Below are 19,105 nucleotides of genomic sequence, written 5' to 3'. Positions count from 1 at the left end.
AGCCACGCCCACACTCTGATCTGGCCCGGTTCTTGGGGTCTATTCTAAGCAACAATTGTCTAAATTTAGCCCCAGGATTTGAAATTACCATCCTACTCACTCCAGGCTTAGGTTGCTGGAGTGGGGCTGGACAGAAAGAAAGAAATTTGACAATTAAACAAAAAAGCCAAAAGCCAAGGAAGAGCATGACCAGGTGAGCTCTCGTCTAGTTCCTAAGTGCGGGAGGGGGGGTGCGGGGGGGGGGGGGGGGAGAGACAAACCAGGCTGATTCTCTGACACAGTGGGCTGTGAAAAGGCTACGTTTAGGAATGACTTGCGGGGTGTTTGACTGGTATTGGCCCTAATGTCCCCAGTTCCACTCTACACGCTCTCCTAAAGGTGCCAGAAAGCAGGGGATGATCCTTGCCAGCCTTGGCCTTCTAAGGAGTAACCTTGGGCCTTTTGGAGATGCAGGGTGCCCATGTCTGCCTCCGCTGAGAACAGCCCTGCTCAGAGGCCTTGAGTGGGGCAGCGAGGGAGAAACCAACCTAACACAAACTGGATTTTTTGAGGTTTGCTATTTTGTGACAGTCAGTATGTACAGGACATATGTGTGTATATTGCCACTGTGACTCCTGGAACTTAATAATGAAATAATACAAAAGGCCATAGTTTGGGGGCTGGGAATGTGTCTTAGTGGTAGAATGCTTGCCTAGCATGCACGAGGCCCTGAGTTCAACTCCTCAGTACCACATAAATAGACAAAGCCAGAAGTGATGCTATGGCTCAAATGGTAGGGTGCTAACCTTGAACAAAAGAAAAGAAGCTCAGGGATCCGGGCGCAGAGGCTCTCACCTGTAATCCTAGCTACTCTGGAGGCTGAGATCTGAGGATCAAGGTTCAAAGCCAGCCAGGGCACTAAAGTCTATGAGACTCATCTCCAATTAACTACTAGAAAACCAGAAGTGGTGCTGTGGTTCAAGGGTAGGGTGGTGGCCTTGAGCTGAAGAGCTCAAGGCCAGGCCCAGAGTTCAAGCCCCAGGACTGGCAAAAAAAAAAAAAAAAGCGGTGTGGGGAGGGGAGGCATAGTTTTGTTTTTGTTAGCATACCACTCTGGAGGCTGACATAAGACATCCCGCATTCCAGGCCAGCTGGGGAAACTCGTCTGCTGCTTCAAAAGGAAAAAAGAAAATGAAGAAAGAAGTAAGCCTATAGAAGTGTACAATCACACACACACACTCACACACACACACACACACTCTCCAAGTTCATCTTTGGGGGTAAGATGTGATTCAAGAAGGGAAGAAAGGATAGGAAGAGAAGGATGACTCACTGGCCCCAAAGTGTGATGTGGCTAATGAGGATCAACCAGGACTAAAACGAAGAGTGTCATAAGAAAGGTAGATTTCACTCTGATATAAACATCTTTCTCCATCAGCCTATCCTCCCTAGACACAAGGTGACCGCAAGAGAAAGAGACTCCCGGTAAAGACTAAGCCTGCAGCCAGGCCCTGTGGCTCATTCCTGTAATCCTAGCTACTCTGGAGGCTGAGATCTGAGGATCAAGGTTCAAAAGCCAGCTCGGGCACTAAATGATTTGAGACTCTTATCTCCAATTATCCTCTAGAAAAAGGGAAGTGTGGCCTTGGCTCAAGGGTAGGGTGGTGGCCTAGAGCTGAAGAGCTCCGGGACAGTGCCTGAGCCCGGGGTTAGGGCAGAAGCCTTGAGCTGAAAAGCTCAGAGACAGTGCCCAGGCTCAGTTCAAGCCCCATGACCCACAAAGAAAAAAGAAAAAAAGAAAAAAATTAAGCCTGCATCCGTAGCTCACACCTCTCATCCTAGCTGCTTAGGAAGCTCAGATCTGAGAATCCCTGTTGAAAGCTAGCCCAAGTAAGAAATTCCATGACAGTCTAATCTCTAACACTGGGCAAAAAAGCTTAGGGACAGTTCTCTCAGGGCCCTAAATTCAAACCCCAGGACCAACACACACACACACACACACACACACACACACACACACACACTCATATAACTCAAGAGGCAAAAATGGAGAGGAATGGAATTTGTTAGGTGACTTGATATCTAGTTCAAATTATTTGTATTAAGTTTTCTTTTCTATGGAAGGTTAAATTGAAAACATAATTTTCAGAAACTGCTGCTGATAGGGAGCCAGGTAGGAATTTTGTCAATAAAAACCTTGATGGGTTAAAAAACTGTTTCTGTTTCCTTCAAATTGAAGAGGGATGAGATAACTTCTATCTTACTGGTTTTCTGGATCCTCCTTGAGTCATTAACATGCCAGCATGCAAAATTAACCAGATATGACCCAAAGGTTTAAGACAAAGGAGATACATACAAAATGAAGACAGAGGCCCCACAGATTGTAACCTTTTAGTTAACTTATGCATTTAAGTAAGGAGTTTGTGCTTTGGGGCAGAAAAACATTTTCTAGCTGGGCAAGGTGGCTCACGCCTATAATTGTAGCTACGCAGGTGTCTAAGATATATGGATCATAGCTCAAAGCCAGCCTGGACACTAAAGTATGTGAGACTCTGACCTCCAATTAACCACTAGAAAACCAGGAGTGGAACTGTGGCCCAAGAGATAGGGAATTACCCTTCAGCTAAAGAGCTCAGGGACAACACTCAGACCCAGAGTTCAAGCCCCGATTGACAAAAAAGAAAAAAAAATTATAAATAGCTGTTAAAGACCTACAGACATTAGAATAAACTTACTTGACTTTAAGACTCATAATCTATGTGACCATCACCTTTATCTTTTCTGCTAATAAAAAAGATTTGTTTATTAAGAGAAAGATCTGGGCTTCCAAATATAGAAATTTAACAAGATGAGACTATAGGACAAATGAATCCAGAATGTCATGGGATTTCAGTGACCCTAAGTAATTAAGAGCCCTGCTGTGCACATAATTGGAAAGATGAAAGTTTATTTAAACTCATAATTATCTCTAATGTGGCCAATTTGTTTTATAAGACAAGAAAAGGAATTCCTTTGAGTTATTTCCAACATAACAGTCGTTCAGTTGGTTCATAATTAACTGCTAAACAGATAGATGAAAAAAATATAAGTTTAATTTAAAATGTCACTAAGTTGGCTGGGTACCCTTGGCTCACACCTGTAGTCCTAGCTGCTCAAAAAGCAGAGATCTGAAGATCATGGTTCAAAGCCAGACCAGGCAGGAAAGTCTGTAAGACTCCTATCTCCAGTTAATCACAAAAAAAGCCAGAAGTAGCTCTGTGGCTCAAGTAGTAGAGTGCTAGCATTGAGCAAAAAGGAGTCCAGGCACAGCACCCAAGGCCAGAGTACAAGCTCGAGTGTAAGGAAAATGGAGGAGAATGGAAAAGGAATAAGCCCAACTGTTTATTGAGGACCAGCGAGAGGCACAGACCTTCCCTCGGGACTAGAGGGCATGCTAGGAACTGGATTTGAGGGCGGGCTTATGTAGGGCTTAACAAGGAAGCAAAAATTTAAAAATGGGTTATGATGTATGGGAATTAATGCACCATCTATCTGGCAAATATCATGTAACCCTTCTATTAATTACAATAAAAAATATATGGAAAAAAATGGGTTGTGGTCTCCTGGGGGCCCTTGGTGGTGTCTCTGGCTAAGCCCACAGTGGAATGCCCCACCTTGGATATGGGGGCTATTATTCCCTGAGGACCATAGCAGAATGAGCTGCATGCTGACAAGCACGTGAGCATGCACTGGGGCTTTGCTTGACCTTGGGGAGTAAGACAGAACTCAATCCAGGAAAAAAAAAAAAATTCGCTGTTATATTTTTGTTTACAGTCCCATGTTACTATGAGAAATGGTAGGAACCTGGGGGCTGGTGGTTTACTCCTGTAATCCTCGCTATAATCCAGGCTGAGATCTGGAAGATTACAGTTCTAAGACAGTGAGGGCAAAAATGGTTGCGACTCCATCACTATAACTGCCAGCAAAAACCCAGACTGGAAATATGTATGCGTCACATGGTACAGCATCAGTTTTTGTGAACATGAAAGCTGACTGACAACACCAAGCCTTGAGTTCAAGCCCTGCTACTGGCACCAAAAAGGAGAGTCCATAGCAAAATGCTAATATAGTTATTTCATTTATTAAAGATGATATAGATATTATATCTGGGTGTGGTGGAGCACATGCCTATAATCTCAGCACACTGGAAGCTGAGGCTAGAGGATCTTCCATTAAAGACTAGTCTAGAGAGGCCAAGAGACTATCTCAAAAACTTCTTTATAAAATGAATTTATGAAATAGTCAGAGTTCTCATCTACTTTTAACTTTTCAAATGTAATAGGAACAACTGGTGAAACGATAAACAGCAAGATTACATTTGTCAGCCCAGCACTGATGCTTGATTCACACCTGTTATCCTCGCTACTCAGGAGACTGAGATGTGAGGACCACCTGCTACCCTGGAAAGTCCACAGACTCTTATCTCCAATTAACCACCAAAAGAGTGGAAGTAGAAGTGTGACTTGAGTAGTACAGCACCAGCCTTGAGCAAAAAAAGCTCAGGGAGAGCAGGGAAGGGGGTATGGGGTGCTAAATTCAAGCCCCAGTACCAGCACACATACAAAAGAAAGGTTACAGATTACAGCTGTCAGAAGCATGAGGTGGCAGTCACTGGTGCCTGCCCTCAACAGGTCTGTGGAAATTAACATGCAATAGATTGCACTTTGTTTTGCTTTTCTGCATTGATATTTCAAAGCTCATCTAGAATGTTTAAGTAAAGAAGTGGATAGGAATGGCCTGTCAATTGTCACTATCTGGTGGCCTGATATCCTCTGACCAAGTCTGCAAGGTGACATTTGGAAGGAATCATCAGAGATAGTGCTGTCACCTTGACAGTTTGCACACTATGACAATATGGCCCATGTGTCAAATCTCCACATCTACCTCAATGCAAGAAATGTTCTGGTATTCAGAGGCTGTTGGAAATTCTGAATATTTAAATGTGGAGTGGATGTCTTCTATAATTAAGATTATCTTTCCCTATCTCTACCCTCCCCCACAAGCAGACAAAACAGACTGATTTTCTACAGCCATAGTATTTTCTCTGTGCAATTATTGTGCATGTGTGTGCACACGTGGCTCGTGGATGCATGCATGCATGTGCATGCCAGTCCTGTGGCTTGAACTCAGGGCCTGGGTGCTATCACTGAGCTTTGGTACTCTAGAGTACCATTCTATCACTTGAGCCACAGCTCTACTTCCAGATTTTTGGTAGTTAATTGGAGACAAGAGTCTCACAGAGTTACCTGCCTGGGCTGACTTCAAACTGAGCTCCTCAGATCTCAGCCTTCTGAGTAGTTAGGATTATAGGTGCGAATCACCAGTGCCTAGCAACCTTGCTAGTAGTAGTAGCAGTAGCAATAGTTTTTTCAATAGTCGAGGACCATTTATTGAGGACCAGCGAGGGGCACAGACCTTCCCTTGGGACTGGAGGTTGTGCTAGGGACTGGATTTGGGGGTGGGGTTATATAGGGCTTAACAACAAAAAATAAAAAATGGATTATGGCCTCCTGGGGATCAGGGTGGAGTTCTAGGCTAGGCCCACAGTGGAATGCCCCACCTTGGGTGTGGGGACCATTATCCCCTGGGGACCAAGATTGCCTGCAGGCAAGCATGTGAGCGTGCACCTGGTGTTTTGCTTGACCTTAGGAATTAAGACAGGACTCAATCCTTCATGTTCCACCTTTAGATACATAAAAGGATTGGACCCAGAGGGAAGAGGCGGATTCTTCATATAGGGTCTTTTGGATACATTAAAAAAGTTGGACCAAGGGAGATGTTGGGGACCGAGGATGGGGTCAGTGACCTTGGACCTGCACAATTGAGTACACAAGGAAGTAAGCTGTTATCATGATGACTCTGGGCGATGTCAATCGCTTCTCATTTAACCTATTTAGACTTGATTGCTGTTTTGCCCGAATGTAACTCCTGGCAGTTTCCTGGTTTTAAGAAAAGTATTTAAGGTTGGAACTTGAAATAAATCAGGCAACAGTCTTAAGCTCACGGCCTTAGCTATAGTCTTAAGCTCGCCTTAGGCTGGAGTCTTGGGCTGCTGACTTGGGCTGTAGTGCTCCCGACCTCCCCCCCCCCAAAAAAAAAAAAATTAGTTGGACCAAGAAGGGTGACAAAGGACAGGGGTCAATGGTTGTCTTTCTGGCTACTTCCTGCTGACACGGAGGTATTGTTTTAGGGGTTGTCTCCCATCAGGTCATCCAGTTGAAGGGCTGGAGTTCCCAGGGCCTCTCTTCTCCATTGAGGGGCTGATGTCCTGTTGCCATGAAGAACTCTACCACTCTCTGGGAGGTGAAAGTTCAGACCGTTCATTCCTGGCTCCTCTGGATTTTTTGAATAACTGCATATCCTGCCATCAACAAGCAGTCAGGGGCTCCTGGGATAGGTGGGTCTGAGATATGGGAGAACAGATTTAGAGAAAGATCTAGGGTTTTTAAGCAGGAATGAAGTGGAGATTCAGATTCCTGGGTTGAGGCAGGCAAGAGGGTTTGGCTAGGTATGATAAGGGGTGAAAGGTGTCTCCTCCTTTTTGACAGAGATTAGCTAAGAAGGCCTGCCCTTGGTATGTAAGAAAAGGGTTTGTTAAGTTCGGGAACACTGTTCCCAAGGGTAGAGGCCTTGGACAGATAGAGTTTAAGTTGACAGATAGGAATTGAGAGAGAGTTTTTGTCCTGGGACTTGAACTTAGGGCCTACGCACTGTACCTAAACTCTTTGGCTCAAGGCAATCGGCTCTACCACTTTGAGCCACAGCTCATCTTCCATTTGGAATTATTATATTTTTGTGTGGAGGGGTCATGGGGCTTGAACTCTAGGCCTGGGCGCTACCCCTGAGCTCTTCAACTCCAAGCTACTGCCTTACCCTTGAGCCAAGCCCCACTTCTCGTTTTCTAAAGGTTAATTAGAGTTGAATCTCAAGTCCTTTTATGCCTGAGCTGGCTTTGAACCTTGATCCTCAGATCTCAGCCTCCTGAGTAGCTAGGATTACAGGCATGAGCCGCCATGCCCAGCTTGCAATTATTTTTAATGAGTGCCTTTCTTTATTAACACTTTTCATCTCTGGTTAAAACTGCTAAGCCATGAAGACTATGTGAAAAGGTAATTTTTAAAAATTTTTAGGAAACATTTTTACTTACTTTCTAATGAGCAGTTTAGAGGCTTATTGACTCCATTCTTAATTCTAAAATCTTAAGACAAAACACAGTTTGGGGAGGAAGGGCGGGAGTTTGGCCTAGTGGTAGAGTGTTTGCCTGGCATATTCAAAGACCCAGGTTCGATTCCTCAGTACCACATACACAGAAAAAGCCAGAAGTGACACTGACTCAAGTGGTAGAGCACTACCCTCGAGAAAGCTGAAGAACAGTGCTCAGTCCAAGACTGGAAAGAAAGGAAGGAAGGAAGAGAGAAAAAGAATACCCAGTTGGGGCTGGGAATGTGGTTTAGTGATAGAATGCTTGCCTAGCATGCTTGAAATCCTGTGTTCAAATCCTCAGTACTGCATAAACACAAAAGGCTAAAAGCAGCTCTGTGATTCAAATGGTAGAGTGCTAGCAGCATTGAGCAAAAGAAGTCTGGGGACAGTGCCTGGCCCTGAATTCAAGCCCCAGGACTGGCAATAAATAAATAAGTAAATTTTAAAAAATAGACTTAAGACTAAGGATACGGGCCGGGAGTTTGGCCTAGTGGTTAAAGTGCTTGCCTAGCATGCATGAAGACCCGGGTTCGATTCCTCGGTACCACATACATAGAAAAAAGCCGGAAGTGGTGCTGAGGCTCAAGTGGTAGAGCTCTAGCCTTGAGAAAGTCCAAGGACAGTGCTCAGGCCTTGAGCTCAAGCCCAGGACTGGCAAAAAAAAAAAGACTAAGGATACTCAATTTTAAGCGTTTTGGGAAATAATGTTTCATGGAAAGAAAGCTGTGTGTCCTACTTACTGGAAACAATAAGGAACATTATCACATGGGAAAAGCAAAAATATTTTCAAGAAGCCCCTATGAAGCTGGGCATCTGTGGCTAATTGACTATAATCCTAGGAACTCAGGAAGATGAGATTTGATTAGCAAGGTTCAAAACCAGACTTGGGCAGGAAAGTCTGTGAGACTCTTAGCTCCAATTAACCAGTTAAAAAACCAAAAAATGAGCTGTGGTTCAAGTGGAGCACTACCAGACCTGAGAGAAAAGACTAAAGGTCAGCACCCAAGTTCTGAGTTTAAACTCCAGTTCCAACTCAACACACCCAAAACCCCTAAGAAAAAAGCTGGAAATGTAACTTTGTGTTTGCCTGTATCTGGCATGTGCAAAGCCTTCATTTAATCCAGAGCAAGACAAAAGAAACAAAACTGTATCAAATAACAAGTTCCTGCATAAACTGACTTCTAAGACGCTGTGCTGTGGTTCTATGAAAGGGCTTAGGTCTTGACATATTTCTTTGAACATTCTGAGGGGATTCAGTGAGGCCACCTGTGCAGGGCCGGAGAACAAAGCCAGCTGTCCTTGCTCTCAAGGACTTCTCTCTTCCAGCAGGACACACAATGTGTAGCAATTACACAAGCTTTCACCTCCCTGAGGATACAACATTACACAGTTTCTTTGTCAGTGAGAAGTTCAATAGCAATATGATGAAGTAAAAACCTTGTGGGTTGGGGACCAATCTTACCCAGAGAGGAAAGAATTTGGCTGTGTTCAAGGATATATATGCCCGATGCCAGTAGTTCATGTCTGTAAACCCTAGCTACTCAGTAGGCTGAGCTCTGAGGATGGCAGTTTGAAGCCAACCCAAGGTAGGAAAGTCTGTGACACTCTTATCTCTAATTAATCTCCAAAAAGAAACTGAAAATAGGGCTGTGGCTCAGGTGGTAGAGTACTAGCCTTGAGCAAAAAAGCTCAGGGACAGTGCCCAGGCTCTAAGATCAAGCCCCAGGAATAGCAAAAGGGAGGAAAAGAGAAGGGAGGGGAGGAGAGAGGAGGAAGAGAGATAGAGGAAGGAAGAAGGGAGAGAGGGAGGGTGAGAAGGAAAGAGAAAGAACATAATAGACCTACCCAAGTACACAATGCTATTCATTGGTCATTTTTTTTATTCTGTGACACTACCACAAATTGAAAATTTATTTTTATCAAGATAGCAAAATGATATTTTCACACTGAATTATATTACTTTATTTTTGTTGGTCGTGGGGCTTGAACTCTGGGCCTAGGAGCTGCTCCTAAGCTCTTCAGCTCAAGGCAAGTAGTCTACCACTTTGAGCCACAGCTCCACTTCTGATTTTTGGATGGTTACTTGGAGATAAAGAGTCCATGGAGCTGGGCTAGGTGGCTCACACCTGTAATTCTAGCTACTCCTTGGCTGAGAGCTGAGGATTTACCAATAATAGTCATCATCATCATCATCGTCATCATCATCTCATGGACTTTCGTGCCTGGGAAGCTTCGAACCATGATCTTCAGATCTGAGTCTCCTGAGTAGCTAGGATTGCAGGTGTGAGACATCGGCGCCTGGCTGACAAGGAATATTTTAATCCTATCATTTTTAGAGAAAGATCTGCTTCCACCATACTTAAATAATCTATATCCCTTCCAAAATATTGATTGTTCTCTGCCTGGGCTGGAGTCTTAAACAAGAGTGATAATCGAAACAGGTCCAGCTTTCTTTGTGGAAAACCATCCCCAAGTTTAAGTTCATCCTCCAATAGGAGCGTTATCATCATCAAGCTTAGGAACACAAGGCTTTCTTACCTTTGTTCAGAGTTTGCCTAGTTAAAACTCCATCTAACAATTCAGGCTGCCACTATAGGTTCTTTCTACTGATAATTTCTAACTGTATATTGATAGCATGGTGATATTTATTATCTGAGGATTGTGAGACTTGAAAAGAAAAAAGACCAACTTTTTTCTTGCCAGGCATTGGTCACTCATACACATAATCCTGGCTTCTCAGGAGGCTGTGATCTGAGAATTCTTTTTTTTTGGGGGGGGGGGGGGGGGTGTCACGGGCCTTGAACTTGGCCTGGGCGCTGTCCCTGAGCTCTTCAGCCCAAGGCTATCACCCTACCCTTGAGCCAAGTCCCACTTCCTGTTTTCTAGGGCCAAACTCCCAGCTCCTAAAAGCTAAAAAGTCTTTACAATCTTTACTGACTTTAACAAGATCCAACTGGTTTTCTCCTACAAGTCCTAATCTTGAGGTAGGCAATGTTTAGATCAAAGTTTCTATTTTTTGTCTCTACTCTGCTTTAATTAGCAGCCTAGTAGGCTTCTGACACCCTGAACCACCAGCTCCACATCCAGTCAGGAGATAAGATCCAGCTAGGGACTATTAAACCTTCCCTGTCTCTCTTAGTCTGTCTCTTCTCCGTCGCAGTCTCTCTGCCTCTCCCTCTGTCTCTGTCTCTCTCTGTCCTCACTCTGATCCTCTCTTTCTTTCTTTTTGTCCCCCAATCTCTACCAGAGAGCAGACATTTGCTATTTGAGAACTTAAAATCATGAGAGTAGATGAGGCTTCTCCCTGCCTCGAAGAATTCCAACAAGGAGACAAAGCCGCATTATTTTACTGATCTTTCTATCATACTCAGCATCAACACAATAGTCCTATTGTGGGAATATGTCTATGGTTCCCAGGCATTTTCCACTTTGTAATGTTATCCTGCTTAGTGGGAGAATATAGAAAAACACATAACCCCACCTGGCCACTCGTTACCACCTGGTAATTATCACATCAGTGGCTATCTGTGTGTCTCTCATCTGTCTCTGTCTCAGTGTTTCTCTGTTTCTCTATGTATCTCTGTCTCTGAGCGCTCTCTCTCTCTTCTCCTCACCCCGCCCCCCGCTATTCTCTTGTCATTTCAGATAAACTCTGTTTATGTGAGTTTCACTGTCCTTGGAGACATTTCCTCCTGGGTGGTGCCATTTTGTTTCAGACTCCTAGAAGAAGGATCAGGCTGTGGTTGTTCAGATTTGATCACTCCCTACCTTGTCCTTGTGTTTTCTCCTATCTCGGAAGGGGGGGTTCATTTTCATTTCTGCCTAAGGAACTCTCAGTGGCTCCTAGGGTTTGAATGGCCCTCCTCCCTCCAAGTGTGGGCTGAGGACCTTGCTGTGTCTTCCCATCAATTCCTCACTTGCCAGACTGCACTACCATGGTGCCTGCGGCCACAGCCCCAGTAAATGATGAGTTGTTGTTTGACAGAGTATTTCTACATCAGCACTGATTGTATCTCTCAACTCTTGGTGTAGTGCTTGTCATATGAAAGGTGTCCAGTCTTTGCAGAATGACTCCGAATGAATGGATACACAGTTGCAGAGTGTCTATATAGGTCAGGTTCATTTTCCAGGTTATTTGCTCCTTATCTCTTGAACATACTGCAACACGTTAATATTAAATAGATTCCAACACTGTCTTTACTGGAACATTCAACATCATAAAGAAAATACAGATGAAGCAGTATCTTTTTCTTTTTTCTGATACTTGCTTTAATTAAAAGGCCAAATTGTATTAGAGAACAGGGTTTCACTGGAGGGAGATGAAAGGGAAGGGGAATCGTCTGTCTTCTCTCTGTGTCCTGAATAAAATGTCTACTTTTTTGATTCGAATGAGAGTTACATTACTTTATAATATTTAATTTTACCTTTACTATCAGTGCATTTTGTTTTATATGTATATGCCTCAATATTTGTTAAGTACTGGAAAAAAACAAGTTAATAAATTCATAATATTTTTATAAAAAATCTTTACCCTCCTTGGATCATAGCTGAGCCTCCCCTCAGCTTGAAAAAACTGAGGGACATTGATTCTTGTCAAAAATCTTTAAGCCGGGCCAGGAATTTGGCCTAGTGATTAAAGTGCTTTCCTAGCATGCATGAAGACCCGGGTTCGATTCCTTGGTACCACATACATAGAAAAAAGCCGGAAGTGGTGCTGAGGCTCAAGTGGTAGAGCTCTAGCCTTGAGAAAGTCCAAGGACATTGCTCAGGCCCTGAGCTCAAGCCCAGGACTGGCAAAAAGAAAAAAAAAATCTTTAAGCCACAGGGTTAGGAGCATAGCCTAGGGGTAGAGTACTTGCCTATCATGCATAAACCCTGGCTCCATTCTTCTGTATCACATACCAGAAAAAGCCGGAAGTGGCGCTGTGGCTCAAGTGACAGAGAGCTAGCCTTGAGCAAAAAGTGTCCAAGGACAGTGCCCAGGCCCTGATTCAAGCCCCAGGACTGGCAAAAATAAACCTTTAAGCTTTGCCACTGCTTGATTTTTATGTAATAACCCAAACTTTGGCAAGCAAAGACTATAGGTTTCAAGTGTGTTCAAATGGTGCCAGTGTTCTTGGTGAGTGAGGTAGAAATAAAACTGGAGAAAGCTGGTCATTCATTTACAGTTGATTTTAGCCCTAGAAGCCGGCCTACCGTTTTGTCAGTTGACAGTGCCTGTAATCCTAGCCACTCTGAAGGTTGAGATCAAGCTGGGGAAGGTAAATCCAGAGAAACTCTTATTTCCAGTTAACCAACAAAAAAGCAGTAAATGAAGGTATGGGTCAAGTAGTAGAGCTCCAATAGTTAGGGAAAAAAGTTAGGAAACAGCACCCAGGCCCTGACTTCACACTCCAATACTAGGACAAATATACATATATATATATATATATGTATATGTATATATACACATAAATACATGAAAATAAATTTAAAAAATTTTTGTCAGTCCTGGGCCTTGAACTCAGGGCCTGAGCACTGTCCGTGTGTGTGTGTGTGTGTGTGTGTGTGTGTGTGTGTGTGTATGCAGGGACTGGGGCTTTAACTCAGGGCCTGGGTACTGTCCCTAAGCTGCTTTTGCTCAGAGCTAAGCACTCTACCACTTTTTTTTTTTTTTTTTTTTTTTTGCCAGTCCTGGGCTTGAGCTCAGGAGGGGCTGAGCACTGTCCTTGGACTTTCTCAAGGCTAGAGATCTATCACTGAGCCTCAGCATCACTTCTGGCTTTTTTCTACGTATGTGGTACCGAGGAATCGAACCTGGGTCTTAGTGTATGCTAGGTAAGCACTCTACCATTAGGCCAAACTTCCGGCCACACTCTACCTTTTTTTTTCTTTCTTTTTTTAAAATCTTGGCGCTTGGACTAAGGGTCTGTGCACAGGCCCTGAGCTTCTTTTGCTCAAAGTTTGCATTCTACCACTTGAGCCACAGCCCCACTTCTGGCTTTTTCTGTGTGGTAGTGAGGAATCAAACCCAGGGCTTCATGCATGCTAGGCAAACACTACCACCAAGCCACATTCCCAATCACCACTACCACTTTCTTTTCCTTCTTCCTTCCTTCCTTTCTTTCTCTCTTCCTCTCCCTCTCCCTCCCTCCCTCCTTCCTCCCTCCCTCCCTCCCTCCCCCTTTCCTCCCTCCCTCCCTCCCTTTCTCTCTCTCTCTCTCTCTCTCTCTCTCTCTCTCTCTCTCTCTCTCTCTCTCTCTCTCTCTCTCTCTCTCTCTTTTTTTTGTGGGTCATGGGGCTTGAACTTGACCTGGGTGCTGTCCCTGAGCTCTTCAGCCCAAGGCTACCACCCTACCCCTGAGCCAGCCCCACTTCCCATTTTCTAGAGGTTAATTGGAGATAAAGAGTCTCAGGTCCTTTTGTGCCCAGGCTGGATTTGAATCTTGATCCTCAGATCTCAGCCTCCTGATTAGCTAAGATTACAGGTATGAACTATCTCACACTGCCTTGCTTGCTTGCTTGCTTGCTTGCTTTTGAGTAGTTTACTTCCTGAGCTGGCTTCCAACCTTGATCCTCAGCTCAGTCTCCTGAGTAACTAATAGAAGCATAAGCCACCAGCACCCAACATTTGCTTTCTTTTTAATCCAAAATAATGATAAAAAAATAAAGTAACTCATATTAATAACTGACTTGCAATTTGTTGTCAGTCATATTGAAATTTTTAATAATTGTTTCATTTTATGTTTTCAGGATGTTTCTATGCTCAATCTGAGCCAACCCACAGTTTTACAAATCAAAAGTTAAACTCTTCAGTCAAGTGATTAACTTTGAAAAGCAAAACATGAACTGCAACTTTAAAAAATTACATTGTTTTCTTTTGTTTGTTTGTTTCTTTTTGTTGTTGCTGTTGTTGATTGTGGGGCTCGAACTCAGAGCCTGGGCGCTTTCCCTAAACTCTTCAGCTCAAGGCTTGCATTCTACCACTTGAGTGACGGTGCCATTCTGATTTTCTGGTTAATTGGAGATACGAGTTTCAGGGACTTTCGCTCCCGGACTGGCTTTGAACCACAATCCTCAGATCTCAGCCTCCTGAGCAGCTAGGATTGCAGGTGTGAGCCACTAGTGCCTGGCTTACATTTTTTTTCTTTTATTTCTTTCTTCTTTCTTTCTTTTTTTATTTTTTTCTTTCTTTTTTTTTTAAAGAGTATTAAGCTTTTTTTTCCTGTAATGGAAATTTCCAATTTTGGCTTTCCATAACCTAGTGGAACTTGATGAGCTACCTTCAAATTATAATGCAATTTCAGAGATGTTACTCATTGTTTTCTGTGACTTTACCATGTAATTCCCAGAAACAGTCATTTCCAAACTCAATAATAAATACAGCTTAGAATGTCTGATAACTTTGTTCTTATGTGTAACTTACTTGTACTCAAGTAATCATAAAGGGATGTGGTTTTTCCCCCGTGGCTTTATTACTTTGGAGAACATTTTCATAGAAAAACTAAGGAAAGGAAAAAGTCATCTGCACACTACATTCCCCACTTTAAATAGTCAGCATGGGTGGGGGGTGGCAAGGGAGTTTGCCCTAGTGGTAGAGTGCTTGCCTAGCATGAACAAAGACCTGGGTTTGATTCCTCAGTATCACATATATAGAAAAAGCCGGAAGTGGCACTGTGGCTCACGTGGTAGAGCAAACAAGTATCCACACACCCATGGAATGGAGGGGGGTCTGTCTGTCTGCACACATTGTGCTGTGTAAACATGCCTTGCTAATTCCAGGTGCTTTGCTTTTCAAAAACCCAGTAAGAGTCAGGCACTAGGGGCTCACACCTGTAATCTTTGCTTCTCAGGCGACTGAGACGTGTGAATCACCATTTGAAGCCAGACCAGGCAGAAAAGTCTTATCTCCAATAAACTACTCAGAAAAAGCTGGAAGTGGTACTCTGGCTCATATAGTAGATCTCTAGAAGTTCAAGTACAGTGCTCAGGCCCAATTGGAAGCTCCCGGACCAACAAAGAAAAACAAAAGCCAGCAAGGGAGATCCCTAGTTCCCTGTCTTTGTTGGGGGAATATTGGAACATCTTTATCATTCACATATAATGAGGCCATGATCCTTTCGACTTGAATACTTTAATACTTTTCTCGATTCATGGGTTAATAGAAGTTCACTGTAATGACATACTAGGAATGACAAAACCTGGAAGAATAGCTGTGCAGTCAACCAGTTTGTCTCGTTTTATTCTTTTTCATTCCCAGGGCTAATGATTATTATTATTTTGTGTGTGTGTGTGTGTGTGTGTGTGTGTGTGCACCAATACTAGGTGTTGAGCTCTGAGCTTAGGTGCTATTCCATATTTGCTCAAGACCAACAATCTACCACTTGTGCCATGCCTACACTTTCAGCTTTTTGCTGGTTAATTGGTTAGGAGAGTCTCATTAACTTTTCTGGCTTTCCATAGACTTCTGACTTTGAACCACAATCCTCAGATCTCAGCATTGTGAGTAGCTAGGATTATAGGCTAGAGCCCCTGTCTCCAGGCTCCCAGTACTAATTATAAGAACAATAACTTTCCTAACTTTATCTTTTTTGCACAATGGAAAAAAATAAGTAACAAAATTATTGACACATCTGGACACTGATGACCCACATCTGTATTTCTAGCTACTCAGGAGGTTAAGTTCTAAAAATCACCATTTCAAGTCAGCCCAGGCAGAAAAATCTGGGACACTGTTTTCTCTAAATAACCAGCTAGAATTGGAGGTGCAGCTCAAGTGGCAGAGCACCAAGTATGAAGGGAAAAGCCACGCTGGAGCATGAGACTCTACCACTTAAGCCATATCTCCACCCACTTCTGATTTGGTTAAATTTGAGACAAGGTCTCATTTCTTTTCCCCAAGGCTGGTCTGAACCAAGATCTTCTTATAGCTAGGGCTACACCTTGAGCCACCAGCACCCAGCTCAATATTGGTTTTATGAAGCTCTTCTTCACTATGCTCAGTTTAGGCTACTATCAACATGTTAATAATGCATATTGAAAACATGAACCACGGGTTGGAAGTGTGTCCTAGCAGTAGAGGGCTTGCCTAGCATGCATCTAGCCCTGGGTTCGATTCCTTGGTACTACATACACAGAAAAAAAAAAAAAAAACAGAAGTAATTCTGTGGCTCAAGTAGTAGAGTGCTAGTCTTGAGAAAGCTCAAAACAGTGCCCAGGCCCCAGGCCCGGCAAATAATACACATACACAAACACACACACACACACGAACCAAGTAACTAACTTCCTGTACGAAATTTATCTTTGGATTTAATCTTAAACACATGAAATCATGAAGTGAATTTAGAATTAAAATTGTCCATATCCTGAGAAGAGACAAAACTTCTGTGTAGACACTCCACTCTTATTAAAGAGCTGGAGTGAGGCCAGGTACCAGTGGCTCAGGCCTGTAACCCTAGCTACTCAGGAGGCTGAGATCTGAGGATCATGGTGTGAAGCCAGTCAGGGCAGGAAAGTCTGTGAGGCTCTTATCTCCACTAAACTATCAAGAAAGCCAGAAATGGGACTGTGGCTCAAGTAGTAGAGTGCTGATTTTGAACACAAAGCCTCAGGGACAGTGCCCAGGCCTAGAGCTGGAGTGAGCAGTGAACTCTCTAATCTTTAAATATGAAAATAATGTCTTTCACCCAAAGAGAATCTAAGAAAGGAAGGTAGGTGGCAGGGAGAATAACTTCACAAAACACAACGTCAGCCTGTGATTCCACCTCACCATCATCATGGTCATAACATAAGCCTTTGATAACAATGTGATTAGAATTACACTTCTGTGATCTTCCTCCAAGCCGATCACCCAAGTTTAGTCAGGAGAAAAGCAGCAGATGAATCCCAGCAGAGGTAGTCTCAGGAATACCTCAAAAGCTGACAAGGCCATCAAAAGCAAGCAAAGTCTTAAGGGAGGATCACAGCCAAGAGGAGACTTTAGAAAAAGAAACTTCAGCATATTAGCATTTTAAAGAGTTTGTTTGAGCATGCAGTGATTCACAAGCCTGCTGTATGCCAAACCACAGTTTGGGCTCTATGGATGGGACATTCACAGAAGTGAGACAATGTTTGGCTAGTGAAGGTGAAGCAGTAGCCTACTGAGAGATTAGTTGGTTAGTTTCTTGTGGATAAGGCTATTCTGAGTTGGGGGTTGCTTCTATAAGAACTATACAATGCTGTTGTGCTCTCAGCCTAAACGCTGCCATTTTATTTTTTTCCAAATCTTGATGAGGGGCTACGAGTGTAGCCTAGTGGTAGAGTGCTTGCCTAGAATGCACAACGCCCTACGTTCAATTCCTCAGTACACAGAAAAAGCCGGGAGTGGTGCTGTGGCTCAAGTGGCAGAGCACTAGCCTTGAGCAAAAACTGTCCAAGAACAGTGTCCCAGCCCTGAATTCAAGACCCAGGACTGGCAAAAAAAAAACAAAAAAATCCTGACAAAATGTATCAATTGTGGATGAGCCCTTATAGCAAGAAAAGGATATCAAGTAAAAACTAGTGGAATCTGAATAGTCTCTGGGCATTAACTAGTTAATATTGTGTGGATATTGATCGATTACCAGTATATAATTGTAGTGGCATGTTCATAGTGGAGGAAATTGAGACTTATGTTTACAAATATGCTTTGCAAAGCTAAAATTATTTAAGAAATAATTCACTTGCACAGGCTTATGGCTGTAATCCTAGCTACTCAGGAGGCTGAGATCTGAGGATCAAGGTACAAAGCCAGCCTGGGCACAAAAGGACCTGAGACACTTACCTCCACTTAACCTCCAGAAAACGGGACGTGGGGCTTGGCTCAAGGGTAGGGCGGTAGCCTTGAGCTGAAGAGCTCAGGGACAGGGCCCATGCAGAGATCAAGGCCCATGATCCACAAAAAGAAAAAGAGAAAGAAAGAAATAATTCACTTGTCATTTTGGCATTTCATAATTTTATTGTTGGGCATGCCATTGTCCACAAAGAAACACACTCACTATCTGACTTATGTAACTGTGACCCCTCTGAACATAATCTCAACATAACAGCATAACAACAATTAAAGAATTTTAAAAATACTAATTTTATTGTTATTACAGTATTGACTGGGGCTTGTATCAGGGCCTGGGCACTGTCCTTTAGTTTTTGATAAAAGCTAGCACTGTGCCAATTGGGCCATAGCTCCACTTCCAGATTATTAATTAATTTATTTATTTTGCCAGTCCTGGGCTTAGACTCAGGGCCTGAGCACTGTCCCTGGGTTTTTCTCAAGGCTAGAGCTCTACCATTTAAACCATAGCTTCACTTCTAGATTTTTTCTATGTATGTGGTACTGAGGAATCGAACCTGGATCTTCATGCATGCTAGGCAAGCACTCTACTACTAGGCCAAACTCCCAGCCCCCACTTGCAGATTTTTGATGGTTAATTGTACATAAGACTCTTCTGGACTTTCCTGCACTGGGCAGGTTCAAATTACAATCCTCAGCTCCCAGTCTCCTGAGTAGCTAGGATTAGAAGCATAAGCCACCATTTTCTTAAAAAAGTACCTTTGTAAAACCAATGGAACTTGAACTGACTGCAGAATTATTATTATTATTATTATTATTATTATAGTTATGCAAATGTACAATGAATAAACTCTAATTCGTTCTGGGATAAAGAATTTCTTTGTTGTTCTGTGTGCTTTTCATTTTGGTTTTGTTGACTCTTGTTCTGCCTCTGCCATTGGCGGGACTGGTATACCGCATTCAGCTTGGTGTGCCTGGCACAGTCATCAGATCACACAGAGGGAACTTTAGCTCAGTCTGGGGAAGTCAACCAGAGGAGACTACGTGCTCCTGTAAGAAGTTGAGATTCGAAGTTAGGAAGGATTCATCAAAAGTCCT

General features: G+C 43.2%; 1 long non-coding RNA gene across 1 annotated transcript; it reads left to right on the top strand.

Moving 5' to 3' along the window:
* Positions 1-33: 33 nt before the first annotated feature.
* LOC150061357 (uncharacterized) lies at positions 34-14,546 on the top strand. Its single transcript, XR_016535811.1, has 3 exons — positions 34-193; positions 6,209-6,415; positions 13,954-14,546. It is a non-coding gene; the product is annotated as an uncharacterized LOC150061357 (long non-coding RNA).
* Positions 14,547-19,105: the final 4,559 nt, after the last annotated feature.

Source organism: Megascapheus bottae, chromosome 6 (genome assembly GCF_031878675.1).
Source record: "Megascapheus bottae isolate mThoBot1 chromosome 6, mThoBot2.hap1, whole genome shotgun sequence".
Classification (NCBI taxonomy): domain Eukaryota; kingdom Metazoa; phylum Chordata; class Mammalia; order Rodentia; family Geomyidae; genus Megascapheus; species Megascapheus bottae.
The sequence above is the reverse complement of the archived record's forward strand: the minus strand, read 5'-3'. Positions and strand labels throughout refer to the sequence as shown.